This window comes from Acomys russatus, chromosome 27, assembly GCF_903995435.1.
Source record: "Acomys russatus chromosome 27, mAcoRus1.1, whole genome shotgun sequence".
NCBI lineage: Eukaryota > Metazoa > Chordata > Mammalia > Rodentia > Muridae > Acomys > Acomys russatus.
In genome coordinates this window covers 10,721,191-10,739,075 of record NC_067163.1, presented here as the reverse complement: position 1 = coordinate 10,739,075, position 17,885 = coordinate 10,721,191, and the positions used below count along the sequence as shown (strand labels likewise).

Below are 17,885 nucleotides of genomic sequence, written 5' to 3'. Positions count from 1 at the left end.
TTCCAGGGTAAGAATTTGTGAGATTTTTAAGTCCTGAGCTTGGGGGAGTTTAGGGATTGGTGGGTTTTCCTGGTCTGGGATTGGTGCCTTCTAGTTCAGTTTTTTTTTTTTTTAACCTAAAATTAGCATAATCTGAGAAGGATCCTATCTGAGGGCTGGAAGTGGCATTTTTGACAGTTACAGAGGCTGGATATACCATCATGACAGTTAAAGAGGTGTTGGGAGGGGGCCTACTAACTCATTCCTTAAGCAGTTTACACAGACTTGAACTCTGAGCTAAATAAAATAACTTTCCTCAAATAAACTGCTAACTTCTACTAAGGGGCCAGATTCCTGTACTGGTCCTTGGCTGGCAGTCTGAGACCATGTAAAGTTCTCTGCCTCAGGACAATGGCTAATTTATATCTTGTTGCCTCAGAGATGGTGATGATACTCACAGATTAGCTCCAGTTGGACGTACCTCCCTCTCCCCGAGTTCCTGGTCAGCAGCTGTCACAATTGAGGCGTCGGGTGCTGCTGCCTTCTCAGTGGCTTCAGCTTCTCAGTTTCTCTAGGTGTCTGTGTCTGATCTCAGGTCCCCCGGTCTGGAGATTTAGTCTCAGTTGCTCTGGAGTCCTGGGGTGGTGTTCTCTGGAGGCGTAGAGAGGCCAGCAACACACCCTTCTCAGGGACTATAAGGGGGTGGCACCCAGGGGAGCCGAAGAGGAGGCAGCTGGAAAAACATGTGTCCAGGGTGCTCAGAGGCAAAGCTCAGTGCAAACCAACTTGGCTGAGGTGGGATCCTGGACACCTCTCTGTAAAAAGTATACAAAGTGTACAAAGCGAGTCCAGGGCAGGGAAGGCTCTCCCTGCTGTTTGAGTCCAGGTAAATAGGTAACAAAAGGAATCTCCCAAGACTAGAGAGGGCCTGTCACATGACCCAGAGCAGCAAGCTGACCTCCTCTTGGACTGTGTAAACAGCTGAGGTCAACTGAGACAAGAGATGTCACATAGCTGACATACAATCCATACTGAAATAAAGGCCTGGCCCAAGCCCCCTGGGACACGCCCCCGGCACACGCTCATCTCTCACAGGCCTGTATGTGATCCACGTGGCTTCCCCTCTCTTCTTGTATGGTTGAGTTTGCAGGATTAGAACCCTAGGTTCTGACCATTCTCGGCTACACTCTGCAGTGCTACAAAAAAAAAAAAAAGAGAGAGAGAGAGAGAGAGATTACCCACAAACAGGAAAACTATAGTTTTAAAGAATGAACAACAGAACTGTTAAGTGGAGGTGGGGGGCGGGTTCAGGGGAGGAGGAGATGCTTCCCAGTGCCAACTAATGTAACGTAACACTAAGAAATCTACATTGAACACCAAGTATATGTTTGGGGAACAAATGGTTTCTATCCCTTTGTGACTCAAGCAGAATCGAGCAGCTAATAGGTCCATTACTGATACTGCATGGACCCAGAGGTCACTACCAGACTAGCAACAATGACTGACCACTTTGAGGAGGAATCTCCATCCTCCGGAACAGCTGTTCTCATTCTGTAAGTTGCATCCCAAAAGAGACCATTGGAAGACACAGATATTTACAATAGGATTCATAACAGTAGCAAAATTACAGGTGTGAAGTAGCAACAAAAATAGTTTCGCGGTTGGAGGTTACTACAATGTGGGGAACTGTACTAAAGGGTTACAGCACGAGGAAGGTTGAGAGCCACTGTTCAGGAAGGTCACCTGCCCCAACTCCTTCTGTCTACATGGGAGTCCGAAAAGCCCCTACGGCTTTTCCTGAGACGCTGTATTGCTTCAGCAAGCATCCCCCCAGCAGAAGCTACAATCTGTGCCTAGGGGAGGCATCTCTGAGAGCAGGGCTGGCCTGGGAACAGGAGGAAAGTGACCTCCTGAGAAGGTCCACCTACAGGGCCCAGCTGGCCCAGCCATTGTGCAGTGCACACAGGGTCCCTGTGAAATGCTATTTGGAATGCTCCACATCATCCAGCGCTGGCAGCCGGAGAACTGAGAGCTATTCACGTGTCGGGAATAGAGGCATTGTTGCTGCTTAGCTGGCCGCTCAGCTCTCTCGGAGCCAGCTTGGAAGGGATCGTGGAAACTGAGACGGAATCATGCTGGCCTTTCTCACTAGTGCTGACAGAGTGGGTCCTGTGCCCTGTGCCTCATGTGAAGCTTGCTCAAGGCTGTTTATTACAAATGGTCCAAAAAGAAAAAGGAAAAAAAAGATAGATAAAGGGCCTTGTATAACTTTGAAAAGAAAATCCATCAAAAATAGTATTTAATCATAGTGATTATAGCTTTCCTTTAAAGCTAATATTTTAATATGTCTATAAAATATGTATACATTTAGATCATCCTCATTATTTAAAAGGTATCAGGCATATGCATAAGAGGATTCATATGGGGGACTCTCCATATATGTAACTTTATATGCATGTGTGCACAGATAGACATGCCTGCACATATGCACATGTAAGAATAGGCATAGCCAATGTTCATGGTCATACTCTAGTAAAGTAAGGCTTTCTTTAAATAGTTCAAAAAGAAAGACTTATTTCTGCTTAGTTCATTCATTTCATCAAAAACTTCCAATCCTATCATACACAACAGTATGCTTAATATAGGAGGAAACAGACTTGAAACCCCAGCAGAAGGATCAGCTGGATGCAATTCAGGAATTAGATGTCAGTTCTTTAGGGGATTGAATAACTATGGATGCAAGGCAGTTCAGGGGGCCTGGTGTCTGTGGATGCTGATGGTTCAGGGGGCCAGGTGCCTGTGGATGTTGATGGTTCAGGGGGCCAGGTGTCTGTGGATGTTGATGGTTCAGGGGGCCAGGTGCCTGTGGATGTTGATGGTTCAGGGGGCCAGGTGCCTGTGGATGTTGATGGTTCAGGGGGCCAGGTGCCTGTGGATGTTGATGGTTCAGGGGGCCAGGTGTCTGTGGATGCTGACGGTTCAGGGGGCCAGGGGTCTGGGGATGCTGATGGTTCAGGGGGCCAGGTGTCTGTGGATGTTGATGGTTCAGGGGGTCAGGTGTCTGTGGATGCTGACGGTTCAGGGGGTCAGGTGTCTGGGGATGCTGCACAGTTCAGGGGGTTGGGTGTCTGTGAATGGCAGACAGCTCAGAGAATAAAATATCTATGGACCACCAACTCTTCTGGTTTTCCATTGCTAGAAACATTTTAGAATGCCACCCTTTCTACCCAGGAGCTTTGCTTGATGCTGGTCATGAATCCCCTGTGGTTCTGTAGTCATCTCTCCATTCATTATGAAAGATATTGGGTGACAGCTATGGAACTTGCTAGAAGATGCATTTCCTGACTTTCAAGTGTCTGAATCCAAACATTCAAACTAATTGGCAAATATAAATGAATAAATAGGAACTAAAACAATGATGTTTGTCTTACTCGGCCTGGGAAGGTGATTCATTTATTATTTATGTTACTTTTCTCTATCCATTCTTCCTTGAGTCATGTTGAGTCAGGTGACCAAAAAGTATCTTTGCTTAAAAGTCTTTTCCTAGGCCCATGCCTAGCCATGGGTGACCTGTACCTGTGACGCTGTGATTTTCTAGATGTCTGAAGTTTGCACCTGAGATGCCTGTTGCACCATACCTTCAACTGTAGGAAGGCAGAGATTGCTTCTGCACTGCCTAAGCCTTCATCAGAGGACCTGCTGCAATATGTGGTACCCAGCAGATGCTAGGTGCAAACACAGGACAGGTTTTAACATTTATATAGGTACAACTGGAAGACTGATTAACACTAATGCTTTTGTTGCCTATAAGTTTTCCAGAAAAGACATGTCTAAAGTCTATCACAGTTCAGATAGAGGTCTGTGTCATTGTTTTTCAGGAAAATTGACAGTAGAGCTACAGCAATGGATATGACTTGGGGTTCTGTACCTGCATCTAACTCCATCAAAAGTGTGACCATGGTAGATTTGTATTCTAGGTCACACTATGTGACATGACCTAGGTGGCAGGGTAATGTAGTCACACTGTGTGGCGTGACCTAGGTGGCAGGGTAATGTAGTCACACTGTGTGCCATGACCTAGGTGGCAGGGTAATGTAGTCACACTGTGTGGCATGACCTAGGTGCCAGGGTAATATAGTCACACTGTGTGCCATGACCTAGGTGCCATGGTAATATGGTCACACAGTGTGGCATGACCTAGGTGCCAGGGTAATGTAGTCACACTGTGTGGCATGACCTAGGTGCCAGGGTAATGTAGTCACACTATGTGGCATGAACTAGGTGCCAGGGTAATATAGTCACACAGTGTGGCATGACCTAGGTGCCAGGGTAATATGATCACACAGTGTGGCATGACCTAGGTGCCAGGGTAATGTAGTCACACTGTGTGGCATGACCTAGGTGCCAGGGTAATGTAGTCACACTGTGTGGCATGACCTAGGTGCCAGGGTAATATAGTCACACTGTGTGGCATGACCTAGGTGCCAGGGTAATATGGTCACACAGTGTGGCATGACCTAGGTGCCAGGGTAATGTAGTCACACTGTGTGGCATGACCTAGGTGCCAGGGTAATGTAGTCACACTGTGTGGCATGATCTAGGTGCCTTGGTAATGTAGTCACACTGTGTGGCATGACCTAGGTGGCAGGGTAATGTAGTCACACTGTGTGCCATGACCTAGGTGGCAGGGTAATGTAGTCACACTGTGTGCCATGACCTAGGTGCCAGGGTAATATAGTCACACTGTGTGCCATGACCTAGGTGCCAGGGTAATGTAGTAACTGTGTTTTCTGTGGAACATTTTGCAATAATGATGAAGTTCAATTCTGAGATGACAGAAGAAGAAAAGGAATGAGGTTCACAGAGAAGCTTGATCCAAACTCTAAAGAAATGATGGCAAAACCACAGAAGGTCAGTGTGGCTTGCAGTCACCATGACTGGTCCACAGAATATTGCTGGCATGGTAATACTCTTGAATCAAAAATCTGAAAAAGACGCTCTTGTGATTGGAAAGTTCACTCATTGCCTTCAGGAAAAAAACAAAAACAAAATTAAAACCATCAGAAACTACAGCATGGAAACTAAACTCTGCCTCTTGGTCTGATAGACAGAAGGTATTGGCTATTAGGCAAACCCACACTGCTGGGAATCTCTCAGTAGCTGGCCCTGTTTCAGCTGCTGGCATCCTGACTCCCTTCCTTATTCCTCTGGTGAGCAATGTCCTGAACTATAGCCCCCCACTGAGGAAGTTTCAGACATAACTATCGTTACAGCAGAGATGCAGTGGCCTACTGTTGTTGTGGTTGTTGATGTTGTTTTCCCAATTCATATGTCATTCTAGCACTGATCAACCACTGCCCATTGCCAGTTTTAGAGTTTGGTATTTTATTTGCCATTTGAAGTGTCTTTTCCATCACATGTGTGGAAAAACATTCACCTCCATTAGTGCCCCACCAAATTTTATTCGGTGCGACTTTTCATTCTGGAAGGATCCAGGCCCCCACTTGATCACCCACCCAGTAGGAAAGTGGCTGTCACTTTTGTCTCTCCAGTGACATTTGGGCATTTGGAAGGAACTGAATGTGACATTCCTTGGTGAAGAGCACCTTCCCACATGTCCCCTGGGAAGCGTCTGAGTAGCACATCTGGAGTGGGATGCTGATATGAAGATCTGAGAGGACGCAGTGACAATCACTGATGCAGTTGCAGAAACCATCTGGTTGACAGACAGCATGTACCCATTAGTGAAATACAACTCTATCCTTTGCGCTGCCTCTCTCCATTTGGTTTACTTCCCATATAGAGATGCCCCAGATGTTGTTTTCACTCTTCCATGCCTGACTGGGTGAAAAATCTCCTGTCTTATATTTAGACAGAACGGAGATGAACGTGACCACATCTAGATCTTAACCTGAAACTTGCTTTGTTACACGACAAATATTTTGAAAGACGATATCACCAGAGGCCACAATAGGTCGTCTACAGGGCAGGAATCAGAAGGAAACAGTTGGCTTCTGACCTTATCACTCAAATGCCCTCAGTTTCCCATGGGATGGGAGAGATCACTTAGGTCCCTGATGACAAATGTTGACTTGAACTTTGTCTATTAGTGTTTTGACCACATGGTGGGAAATGCAAGGTGGCATCATACAAACAGCTAAGTGGTAGTGCCATTATATTCCTTCTCTCTCTCTCTCTCTCTCTCTCTCTCTCTCTCTCTCTCTCTCTCTCTCTCGTGTGTGTGTGTGTGTGTGTGTGTGTGTGTGTATGTTCAGGTACATGCTACCACATGCATGTCCAGCCAGAAGTCAGCTTATATGTATCTGTTCTCTTAGTTCACCATGTAGTTTCTACCAATGAAATTCAGATTTTCAGGCATGAAGGCCTCAACCCACTGAATCATGCCCCCCTGTGCCCCCCCCCCGGGCATTTGCATTCTCTTTGTTCTTCTCTGGAGACAATAGCAATGCCTGTCTACCGGCTATTTCAAGATCCAATTCTTTATTTCATGTTTGAGAAAAATAGATTCTGCAGCTCCACAAGTCTAATGACTCTATTATATTCACAAACTCTAAGATGCCATCCACTGCCCCATAGGAAAAGACTAATGTGAATGTTACTTGGGAAGTAGAATCATGGTAGAAAGCGTAGCTTCTAAATGTTGTGTTTTTTTTGTAATTTACTTTGGATACTAAGTCTCTGGATTTGACTGTGGCTCTCGAACACTCTTGCTTTGCATCATATAATGAGTTAAATATACAAAGGTAGTTAAAGCCTAGGAAGTAGACAAGGATTGATAAGAAGAGAGGAAACGGACAAACAGAAGGTCTTTTAACCAAACATCATCCAATATATTCTTTAAATACAAGGTCTAAATGTCCCTAAAGCTTCTTTATCACTGAGATGCTACTTTATCGAAGTCTTTTACTGCATGCAGTTGCACAAAATGCAAGTTTCCACTGCAGCTTTAAGACAGAAGGCACATAGCTGGCAACCTTTCTGAACACAAGTTTAAAATCAACTGCATCCCTCTTTTTCCAAAGGGTGCATTAAGCATGTTGGCAGAAGGTTTTCTGTAGATAAAAATTTTTGGTTTTAAAAAGTAACTTAGTGTTTTTCTAATCTGCAAATGCTCCCACAGAAAAATTATCACCTAAAGTGCAGAAGTACATAAAAATGGCTTGAAGGAAATGGTTTGTAAAATAGACACACATTTGTGAGACTGGCCGACAGTTCCCTACTTACAAAGCCAGTTTTCCAAATATTCAGTTTCACCCAGGACTTGCCTTCAGCTGGAGTCCTGTGAACGCTTACAGAGCATGACATCATAGGCGGCATCTTCTCCTGGGGAGAGGTTTACAAGCCCTACTTTTAAAAACGACTTAGAAACTCTCCTCTGTACTCAATTTTTGTAAAAAAAAGTTTTTGTAAAAAAAGATAAAGTACAACAGATAAAGCTGAAGTTACATGCAATCTGCATGTTTAGCAAATTTCTCAAAGAATGTGAAACTTTTTCAATTTGCAACCACTGAGGCATACTTGGTGATTGGACGGCACAGAACTTTAAAGGCACTGGCTTAGGTAAAGTGGTTCGAGTAAGAATGCTTTACTTCAAAGACAAATACAGTATAAAGACATTGAATTGATTTCATGATAGTGGGTTCAAAATGGAGAGATGCACCAGGAGATGGCTCCGGAGGGAAGCACACTTGCTGCTCTTGCAGATGACTGATGCCTGGTTCCCAGGACCCATGTTGAGCAGCTCACAGGCCTCTGGAACTCCAGCTCCAGGAGATCAGACACCCTCTGTGGATTTCTGTAGAAACTTGCACTCATGGGCACATAACCCCCCCCCCATGCACATATACATAGTTAGAAATAATAAAATAAAATTTTTTGAAATGAAAAGATGAAAATAAATGGCTGCAATCCTGTGAGTCTTATTTTTTAAAAGCCGACAGGTTTAATTTATGGCAACTAAAATATAATTTTCTTATATCTTACTCAATGACTAAACATAATGCAGGCCAACTTTTCAGGCTTTATTGACAATACTGCTTACACATCGTTTTCTTCAAGAAAAGCAGCCATCTTTAAACATTGGTTTCAGCCAGGCATGGTGGTGCATGCCTTTAATCCCAGCACTTGGGAGGCACAGGCATGTGATCACTGTGAGTTCGAGGCCAGCTTGGTCTACAAAGTAAGTCCAGGACAGCCAACACTACACAGAGAAACTCCATTTTGAAAAACAAGACAAAATCAAAAACAGTAACAAAAACAAAACAACAACAGCAAACCATTGGTTTCAATGTGATTCTTGTTTTTTTGTTAGTTAGATGCTATACAGATTCTCTGAAGCAGGAGTAAAATAGACAGCAAGATTGACCCCGTTTTATGTGAACCCTTGCTTTCAGGAAATCTCAGGGAGTTGAGACACTGGCAAGTATTCCTTTCATCAGACACGTGGCCTTTGTACAATAGACAGTGTGCTTCAAATCTCAGGGCATGCTCCATAGATTCATGTTCTAGGGATTTTACTAACTCAACCAGAAAATTCTGTGATAGTTCAATGTGCTAAAGGTCCCCTGGTGTATATTGCTTTAAGCTACTCAAATAAAGTAAAGCTACAGTCTGGTGTGCAAGTGGCTACCCAAATAATTAGTGAGCTATTCGTTAATTAGTTATTGATATTTACTCCAAATCTTTTGGAAAATTGTCCAGGTATTTAGTTTGTTTAGTACTTGAATATTCACAGTATTTGAAGTTGAACCAGTGTTTACACTAAGGAATTAGGGAAAGAAAAACTGTGGGTTTTTCCCCCCTTTGCTTGCAGTTCAAAATTTAAAACTTCACATTTTCTTTGAAATGGTTGAGACCATAAAATCCTCCTATGTCACAGTAAACAGAAAATAATGTGACTTGGGGGAATTGATACCACACATCTGCTTTTCATAGCACAACACCAGAGTTGTTGAGAAAAATTAATAAGTCAAATAAATCAAGGGCATGTGTGGCCAGGGAGGCTGTCTGTCCCAGGACAGCTATGTCCAGTCAGTCAGAGTAGGAGGGAAGGGGAACGGAACAAGAGGATGGAGGGGGCCCTGAACGTTGTCTGGTGTGTGAGGAGAGTAGTTGTGGAGGCCCTGGCCTAAAAAGCCCAGAGAGCTCCTAGGAGCCATCCTGACAGGGACAGAGGAGGGGACAGATAGGGACGAAGCCAGCAGGAGGTTCCCTTCTCATGATGGCTGGGGAGAGGAACCAGCACATGAGGGATATGAGGAGTTTAAAGACACAGACACACATCCCAGGGCAGATGATGAGGGTGACTAGCTGCCCTGGTGTGCATTCAAAGAGTGTGACCCACACCTTTTGAACCCCCTCTGCTAGTGAGAGTGAAGAAAGTGAGCAGAAGCTAAGAATATGGGCTGAGGTAATAGATACTGCTGTCAAGCTTTGTAATGTTCATAAATTTCTTTTTCAACATATATAAGGTGAGAAATAAAAGTTTGGGGTGTGTGTATGTGTGTGTGTGTATGTGTGTGTGTGTGTGTGTGTACACCTTGGCTTCCATGGATGACTTTCTATTTTGGTGATATATATATATATATATATATATATATATATATATGTGTGTGTGTGTGTGTGTGTGTGTGTGTGTGTGTGTGTGTGTGTGTGTGTGTGTGTGTGTGTGTTTATGCTGGGTGTCAAAAAGGACAAGACTGAGGAAGAGAAGCAACCACCACTCAATTGCTTGTGGCTCCTGAGGTAAAAAATGAACTTCCTCTGTGTGGTTTTTCTGTTGCTAGTGTTCACTGGAAAATGTGTACATACCACTTCCTTCCAAGGCAGACATACAAAGACACTTGAGAAAAATCCTATACTTCCTGGGACTCTGAATGGATTTTTAATAGTGCCATAATTTTCCAACCATATATCAAGGTGAATAACTGTAGAAGAGTAAAATTATCTCCCCACACTATTTCTGCTCATCAGGGTTCCACTCTCACAGCCATCGCTTTCGTTGCTTTCATTCTTTTATGCATTTTTTCATATCTGAATGCATCATCATCTCTCACATAATTGGTTGTATGTCAGCCTATTGCAGATCACGGCCTTGGCTCTATTACTCTACATTAATTCCCTTTACATTGCTTTTCAATGAGAAAAACAAGATAGACTTAGTGACCTAAATCTGGTAGAGGAATTTAAGATTTAGTAAACTCTTATAGAGTATCATAAATTAATAAATTACCTACTGAAGGCAGATGACTAGGAATGTCAGTTGTCAGTTTTCTGTCATTGAATTTTCCTAAAATATTACAATATGGCTCTAATAACAAGATCATTATAGCAAGCTAGCAGCTCCACTCCTTGAGAAGCATAGTTACTTCTGCCAAAACCCCAGAGACGAGCCTTACTTCACCCTTCTTTCTTATTCCCTCCTTCCTGTTCCTCCTTGTCCCATGTCCCAGTGTCTTTCACTAAACAAGCAGTTATAGCAAGAGCATTTACCTTTACTATGAAGAAAGATATCTGTGTTCCACTATTGCATTTTTAAAAACCATCTGCCACTGCAAAGTCTCCACCCAGAGGGAGAGTTACATGGAGTCCCATGGACGCGTCCTGTGTATGTCATTTTGTACACAGGAGACGTTAATGTGCTTGTTTACCCTTCTGATGCCAGCTATTGATTTACTATAACGTATTCAAGAATTTTACAACCCTTAGATGCTTAGGCTTTATGCTCCTCTGTTTAAATATTTCATGCTACAATAAATACCATCTAAATTCCTAGGAAGCAGAGTCATCAATATGGACTTTGTTATTGCTCTTGCAGCAGGCAGACAAATTGATCCGTAAATAAGAAACAAATTATCAATAACATGTCCAAGGTCGGGAATGCATCTGGTTTGACATAATTACTTTAAACTTTAGTATTGTTGCCTCTGCTGGTTTGCTATTCTAATGTAATTTTAAAAGGGTATGATATCCACTGAAATTTTATTTATAACACACTGATTGTAAAATGCTGCATTTGAAAATGCATTCAAAATCTTAATACGTTGGATAATAATTCATGAAAAAAACACCATCATACCACACATCTTGCTAAAGTTATAATGACCTTTAGCCTAAGAAGTATTAATGAGCAGATAACAGTTATGAATGGAGAGGAAAACATCTAATCAACTACTTTATAGTTTAGATAAAACTTAATTTCCATAAGGCTACAAACAATAGGTAGGAGGAGAAAGTGCTGTTGGTGCCACCAAGCTCTCCTTAGGAATATAAATTTGCTTACTGCATGCCATTAGCAGTTTTTTTTTTAAATTTCTCATTTTGTAATCTTTTATTGCACTTCATGTACTAGTTATTTAATTTTCAAAAAAGTTTTCGCAGCAAATTTAAAATCACGATGAAAGTGAAAACAGTCTTTCATACAAATGTGAAAACAGAAAAGTGGTCTACGCAGACTTCAAAGCAGCATACATGATTCGTCTTCCACAGGAAAGTTTTTGTTTCATGGTTCTGGGGATGAAACCTAGTGCACAGACAGTGTTTGATAAGCTCTGTACTGACAAGCAATGTCCTCAGCCCACACTGAATCATTTTGCAAGGTATGTTGCATAAATATGTGATTTGGTTCATATTTGTATAACAATCATGTCCTATATCTTGGGGCATCCATTACCTTTCTGGTGTTTTAATAAAATACATGACCAAAAACAATTTATAGGACAGCTGTTCTTACTTAACTTGTGGCTTGAGAGCTCTTGGGAGTCGAATGACAGGGAGTGCCTAAGACCATCAATAAACACAGATATTTACATTATTATTCATAATAGCAGTAAGATTACAGTTATGAAATATAGTAGGAACTAAAATAATGCTTTGGCTAGTGATCACCATGTACCATGAGAAACTACGAAAAGGCCATTGCACCAGAAGGAAGGTTGGGAACCACTGCTATAGAAGAAATAATTCATTGCTTACTTACAGTTCCTGGGCGAGAGTCCATAATTGTGGGAGGGGCGTGGCATCAGGCAGTAGGTAGAGGAAGCTGACAGCACACATCTCAACCTTTCAACCAGGTGCCGGAGGGAGGGAGAGATTTGGAGGTTATAAACCCAAAGCCAGCCCCCAGGGCAATATGCCTCCAGGAAGGATCCACCTCCTAGAGGGACCATGACTTCCCAAAGCAACAACCCCAACTGGGGACCAAGTTTGGAGAATCTGAGATAAGCTGGAATTGAATGCTTGGCTTTCGGAATCAAAATAAAATTAGTTGCCTACACTTCAACCGCTTCCCCTCTAAGTGCCTTGTGATGCTACAGAGGAAGAGGATGCAGGCAGTCCTGATGAGACCTGATAGGCTGGGATCAGTTGGTAAGGGAGAAGATCTCCCCCTCTCTGAGGATTAGGGGAGGGGGAGGGGCATGAGAGAGGGAGGGTGGGACTGGGAAAAGACAAGGGATGGGCTATGGTTGGCATGTAAAGTGAATATATTTTTTAAAAGAAATTTAAATAAAAAACAGACAAAAAAACTAAGAACAAGCTGAAGATAACAAACTACCTCTTGGTACTTTTTTAAGAAAAAAGTTACTGTTGTTTTGAAAATAATATGAAATCTTCATTTTTCTGAATTTACTTGTAGGTAACCTGAGGTGTGACAGGAAACAATAGTTGGGACCCTACCCCCTTTTATTCGTGTTTCTTTTCCTACTTGCCTTTCTGAGAAGAGTGTATTGGATCCAGGAATACCTACCACTCCGGTAGAGGTGGTGGTACCTGCACCATTGAGGAGTAGACCAGAAAACTGCCCAAAGAAGATTCTCCAAGAACATAGAGACTTGAGTGTAGGCTACATGGCAGGAGTGTTTTAGGAGTCAGAAGGCCCGGGTTGATTGTCTGGCAGGGTAGTGATGTTAGTGGCTGTTGAGATCATTAGGTGTCTATGACTTCTAGGCTGCTTCTGGGAAGGACTCTTACATTCATACACAGAGGCATCTGACATAGCAAGTATTTCCTCTCATATTGGTCACATTGGCCAAGTGATTGGGGTGAACTGACTACCTGTGGTTTTGTGGGCAGAGACTCAGTGGTGCGCTGAGGTCTGAGCTCCAGATGTGATGGTGAGAGCTGTTTGCACTACGCATTGGTCTCCCATGAAGGTTGCATGTGTTCCTCCGTGTCCTTGCCATACATCCATTCAGCCACTTCATGAAATGTTAATCTCAGTTTCGTTATCTTTGAAAAGAGAGAAAAGTAGCTGTGCCGATGTGCTTATCTCCAGAGCTAAACTGCATCTTTAAGAATGTTTGGACATACAACAAACATTTACCGAATTAGATGATTATGTTTCAAAGATATGCAGAGCATAACAAAGCTAAAATACAGTTTTACAGCTTTTGCATAATGGGATTTGTCATAATCACTTAGTACTTCTTTTAGAAGTTTGAGCAAATAGTCACAAAGAGTCCTTTTTACTGGAGTTGTTTTTAAAACAAGAGGAACAGCTAACTTATAAGATATCACAGGCCATACATGATTTAATACCATATCCAACTGAAGTGTGGGATGATACTTTTAAAGCAAGGTATGTCATTACCCAAAATTCTCAGTATCCTCTTTTGTTTCTGGCATGTATGGGATGGCAGTACAAGATCCTGTGTGTAGAGGTACATGGGTCTGTGCATGTGCATGCATGCAAGCACGTAGAGGGTAGAAGAAAACCCTAAGTGTTCTTATTGGGCTGTAATCCATCTAGATATTTGAAATAGAGTCTCTTCTTGGCCTTTGTTTTTTAACAAGGTTGGTGGGAAGCCATGAGTCCCAGGGTTTAACCTGTTTCTGCTTCCACAGTGCTAGTTGACAACCATATGCCACCACACCCAGTTCTTTCTGCCTATGATGGGGATCAAACTCACACCTGCATCCTTCTGTGGGAAGAAGCCCTTTACCCATAGAAGCATTTCACCCGCCCTGGTCCATATTCTCTTTTGAGGCAATTTCAGCCAAGAGAAATGAAAAGTGAATGAAACACTTCTGGGGTCCTATCCCTTGAGAGAATGAGGGAGGAAATAGTGAGCCTCAGACCAGCCTTGGTTATACAGTGAGACTATGTCTCAAAGACAGAGGTAGGAAAGGATAGAAAAAAGAAGGAGAAAGAGAGGGAGACAGATTGACTGATAGATAGGTAAAAAGATGATAGATAGATAGATAGATAGATAAATAGATGATAGATAGATAGATAGATAGATAGATAGATAGATAGATAGATGGATGATGGATAATAGACATAGATATATATATGCAGACAGAGACAGATAAACACAGGAGTACAGAGACAGACACAAAGACAAAGAGACTGTAAATGCATATATACACATTTTTCTTTCTAAATAAATCTTTTATTAATAAACTATACCATGATATCATCAACATCTTGAGATAAATTGCCTATAATAAAACAAATGGGGAAGAATTTCATTTATGAAAATGATTTGTGCTTTTTCCTCACAGACACTTTCCTGTTATGTTGTATTCCTCTCTTGAGGAAGAGAAAAGGCATCCTAAATTCTACAAATGCCACATTCATGTGAGCCCTAGCTGTCTTCTCCATTCCCCTCAAACACTCATCTTTTCCTGTCACTTTAAGGTTCATATCTCAGCTTATATGTCTCTTTCCATCATAGTTTTATGGTGTCTGTGTCCTCAGTCTTGTCTTCTGTATCTCCATCACTCGGCCTGCACAGCACAGTCTGTGGGATTATAGAGTAAGCAGGTTCCCTAATTTAACATTAGATCTCTGAGAGTGGGACATACACTGATTATGCCTCAACAGATTCCCAATCTCCATTATGACACTCCACTGGGGTTGCATTCATCTGTTTTTCTGAGGCTGTTAGAAAATATTTGTGACTTGGTTATTCAGAAATAAAAAGAATGTGCCTCTTGGAGTTCTAGAGACTTAAATGTTCCCAGACACGCCATGAACATCACAACTCTCCTGTCCCTTGAGGGTCCAAGCCACATTATGTCATGGCAGAGAGCCTCATGTGACCCAGCTTGGTTCTCCCTTGATATCTCTGTGGAGACTTCACAGTCACCACTCTGAGTCTTTCAGATAAAAACATCATTAATATGAGTTGAAGGGTTAACTTCCCAGAAGGTAATCCCAAGGGACATAGCCAAATTGTAATGCTTTGTTTAATACTGAACACCAACAAAAAGTTTTAAATAGTGTTAGATAAAAGAGAAAAGATTGATTATTCCAAGTCTAGATTAAAATTACCACAACATCTAACACATTTCCATAACGTTTTTGTTCTTTTTGTAAAGATTTACAAAAAGAAAAGAAAAATATACAGATCTAAAGTGAGACATTAAAATGCCATATTGTAACTAAGCTCTTGGAAAGCTAATATGCAGATGCTCCATTTTCCAAGCATATTCAGTAAAATGAATAAAATCTTAACTATATTGTGGAAAAAAGACATAATTCATTGAATAGCCACATCCAGTCTTTGGGTATCATTGTAAGAGTGATAATGCTCAGACATCTGGTCAACCCACCAGCCCTACAAATGCCTAACTGAAAATGTTTGCTCTGGTGGAGAAAAGAAATAACAAAACCCCAAACAAACTTTGCACTTGTATGGAGAGGCGAGTGTGATGCATGGCACACCAATCAACAGCAGACATTGGACACTCAAGTGTCCTGCTCGTTCTTTGTTCATGTGCTGCGAACAGTCAGCAGGATGAAGTTAACTCTGTCTTGAGGCTTTTCTGGTTGGTGTAAATTGTGCTTCTAAATGGGAAAGATGAATATATTGTCTCCTCCCTCATCATTTCCACTAATGAGGCCACCTCTGACAATTAGGCAGCACTGAGAGCCTTGCTACAGGCAACCTCCAGAATTCGAGTGGCCCTGTGGGAGGCAGGTGCTTAAACCACCCTAGAGAGAGTTTAGACACTCATGTGCTTACAGTCTTGAGTTTCAATCTATAATTCTGAGAGAGTGAAATGGGGAGAGGTGGGGGGCATACAACTGTGGAAATAAACTGAAGTAAAACTCATTTGCATGTTGTATTTTTCTTCATTGCTCAATTGTTCATCTTTTTTGTCCTTTTTTAAGTTCTAAGTAAAAGGAGAATCCATATCTATCATGCACCCTATGTTTAGCCCCAAGTTGCACACCTTTCTTTCTTAATTATCTTTAATTTATGTGTAAGGTCACTGATCCTCAGATAGACCAGGCTCTGACCTAAGCCAACCAGGTAGAAAGGGATAGAACCTGATTTTTCTGTCTCTCTGCAGCACATCACAGATCATTTTACAAGGAGCAACCAGATTGAGACAGCACTATAGATGAAAAGTGAGTAAATGCAATATATTGTGAATATTTAACTATACAATGTAGAGAAGACATGAATGACAATAGTTCTAAACTGGGGTGGTTTGCCTTAAAGGCTTATATCTATGTGGTCTAGCACAGCCGGTTAGATTTTGTGAAAATATCTAAGGATATGAAACACATTAGAAGAACTTCTGAGACTTGCTTCTTTTTAATTCTATTTGAGATGGTGTATGTCTTGTTCAATTATAGTCTGCCCTTTGAAGATTTAACCCTTCTTCGCATGGTAATTCTATAGCAATAGTGGAAGTACATTGTGCCCTATGACCAGGTGTTTCTTCATTGGTGTGTTGCATGGGGGGGGGGGTAATTATTTCGGAGTGCTTGTCTGGTATTTTTCCTAACAAACTTAAATCTTGTTTTCTTCTGGTAGTAACTGAAAGAAAAGTGGCTGAAACTTTAAACTACAGTGAGGAAGAAAATAGCTCACTGAGGTATAATTACCTCAAGCCAATTAATAGCCAAAAAAATATATAACAATGATTTATATGTAAATGGCATAACAGAGGAGAGGCTACATGGCTGTGGATGTGCAGGAGCTTAAACTTTAACCACTTCTCATGTTGCACTTAGCTTGGTTCCTCCAGTGTGGTTACAAATCCTAGGAAGTATGTTTGGCTCCAGCATTCATTTTGCCTTATAGGAAATGGCTAACCCAGTACAACAAATGGTATCACCAAAGCCATTGTAAAGGTGGCTCCTCCCACTGCCCCTTTTGATCCTGGGATGTAAACCTATGAAAAAAATCTTTCAATTTCCCATCCAAATGCCGTGTCACACTTGAATCTTGAATTTGTGAAAATATTTGAAGAGGATCAAAGCCCCTGGTCCTTAAGAAATGGCATCGGATTACAAACTCCACACACTGAGCAGGAATTGAATGCTTGATTTGTTCAGCAAAATGGAAGGCTTTGTGGGAGAATTAAAAAAGAATTGGCTTGTCCATCCTCCGTTGCCTTCTCCCTTTAGGGAAGACTCAATGCCAATAAGAGCTTCTGTTTGAATGACAATTGACATTTTATGCCATCTTCCTGTTTGCCATTTTTGGTTTGATTTTTTTTTTCTTTTGGAAGCTGAGATGGAGGAAAATTATAGGATTTGACAAGTAAAGCAAGCAGCAGGCCTATTTCAGCATAGCATGAAATCCCTCTGTATTGAGGCATCTGTGCATCTCAGAGGTCGACTTCATGTACCAATATCAGACATTGGACAGTCACCACATAAGTGAGTTCTAAATCAGTAAGTAGAGCAACCTTCTGGACTCAAGCTAATCACAAATTCAGTTAAATAGAACCATATGCACAGTTTTGACACTATTACAATTTCTCTTAAATTTTTCTTAACATAGAGTCAGGCCACTGGCCTGGATGTTCTTACTTCTATCTCTAAGAAGCAAAGGATAACTAGGCTTAGAGAAGCGAGAAGTCTTGCCCCATCCACAGCACAGGTCTGTGCCGGAGTGTCTGGGGGCGGGGGAGGGGGGGAGTCA

The 17,885-nt window shown here is 41.9% G+C and overlaps 1 protein-coding gene and 1 long non-coding RNA gene across 2 annotated transcripts in view; both read left to right on the top strand.

The window, feature by feature from the left end:
* Positions 1-17,885, top strand: part of Csmd1 (CUB and Sushi multiple domains 1) — a 1,555,368-nt gene that overhangs the window by 670,784 nt on the left and 866,699 nt on the right. The gene's annotated exons all lie outside the window — the stretch shown is intronic.
* On the top strand, positions 4,166-4,950 carry LOC127210306 (uncharacterized). Its single transcript, XR_007833270.1, has 3 exons — positions 4,166-4,220; positions 4,341-4,460; positions 4,741-4,950. It is a non-coding gene; the product is annotated as an uncharacterized LOC127210306 (long non-coding RNA).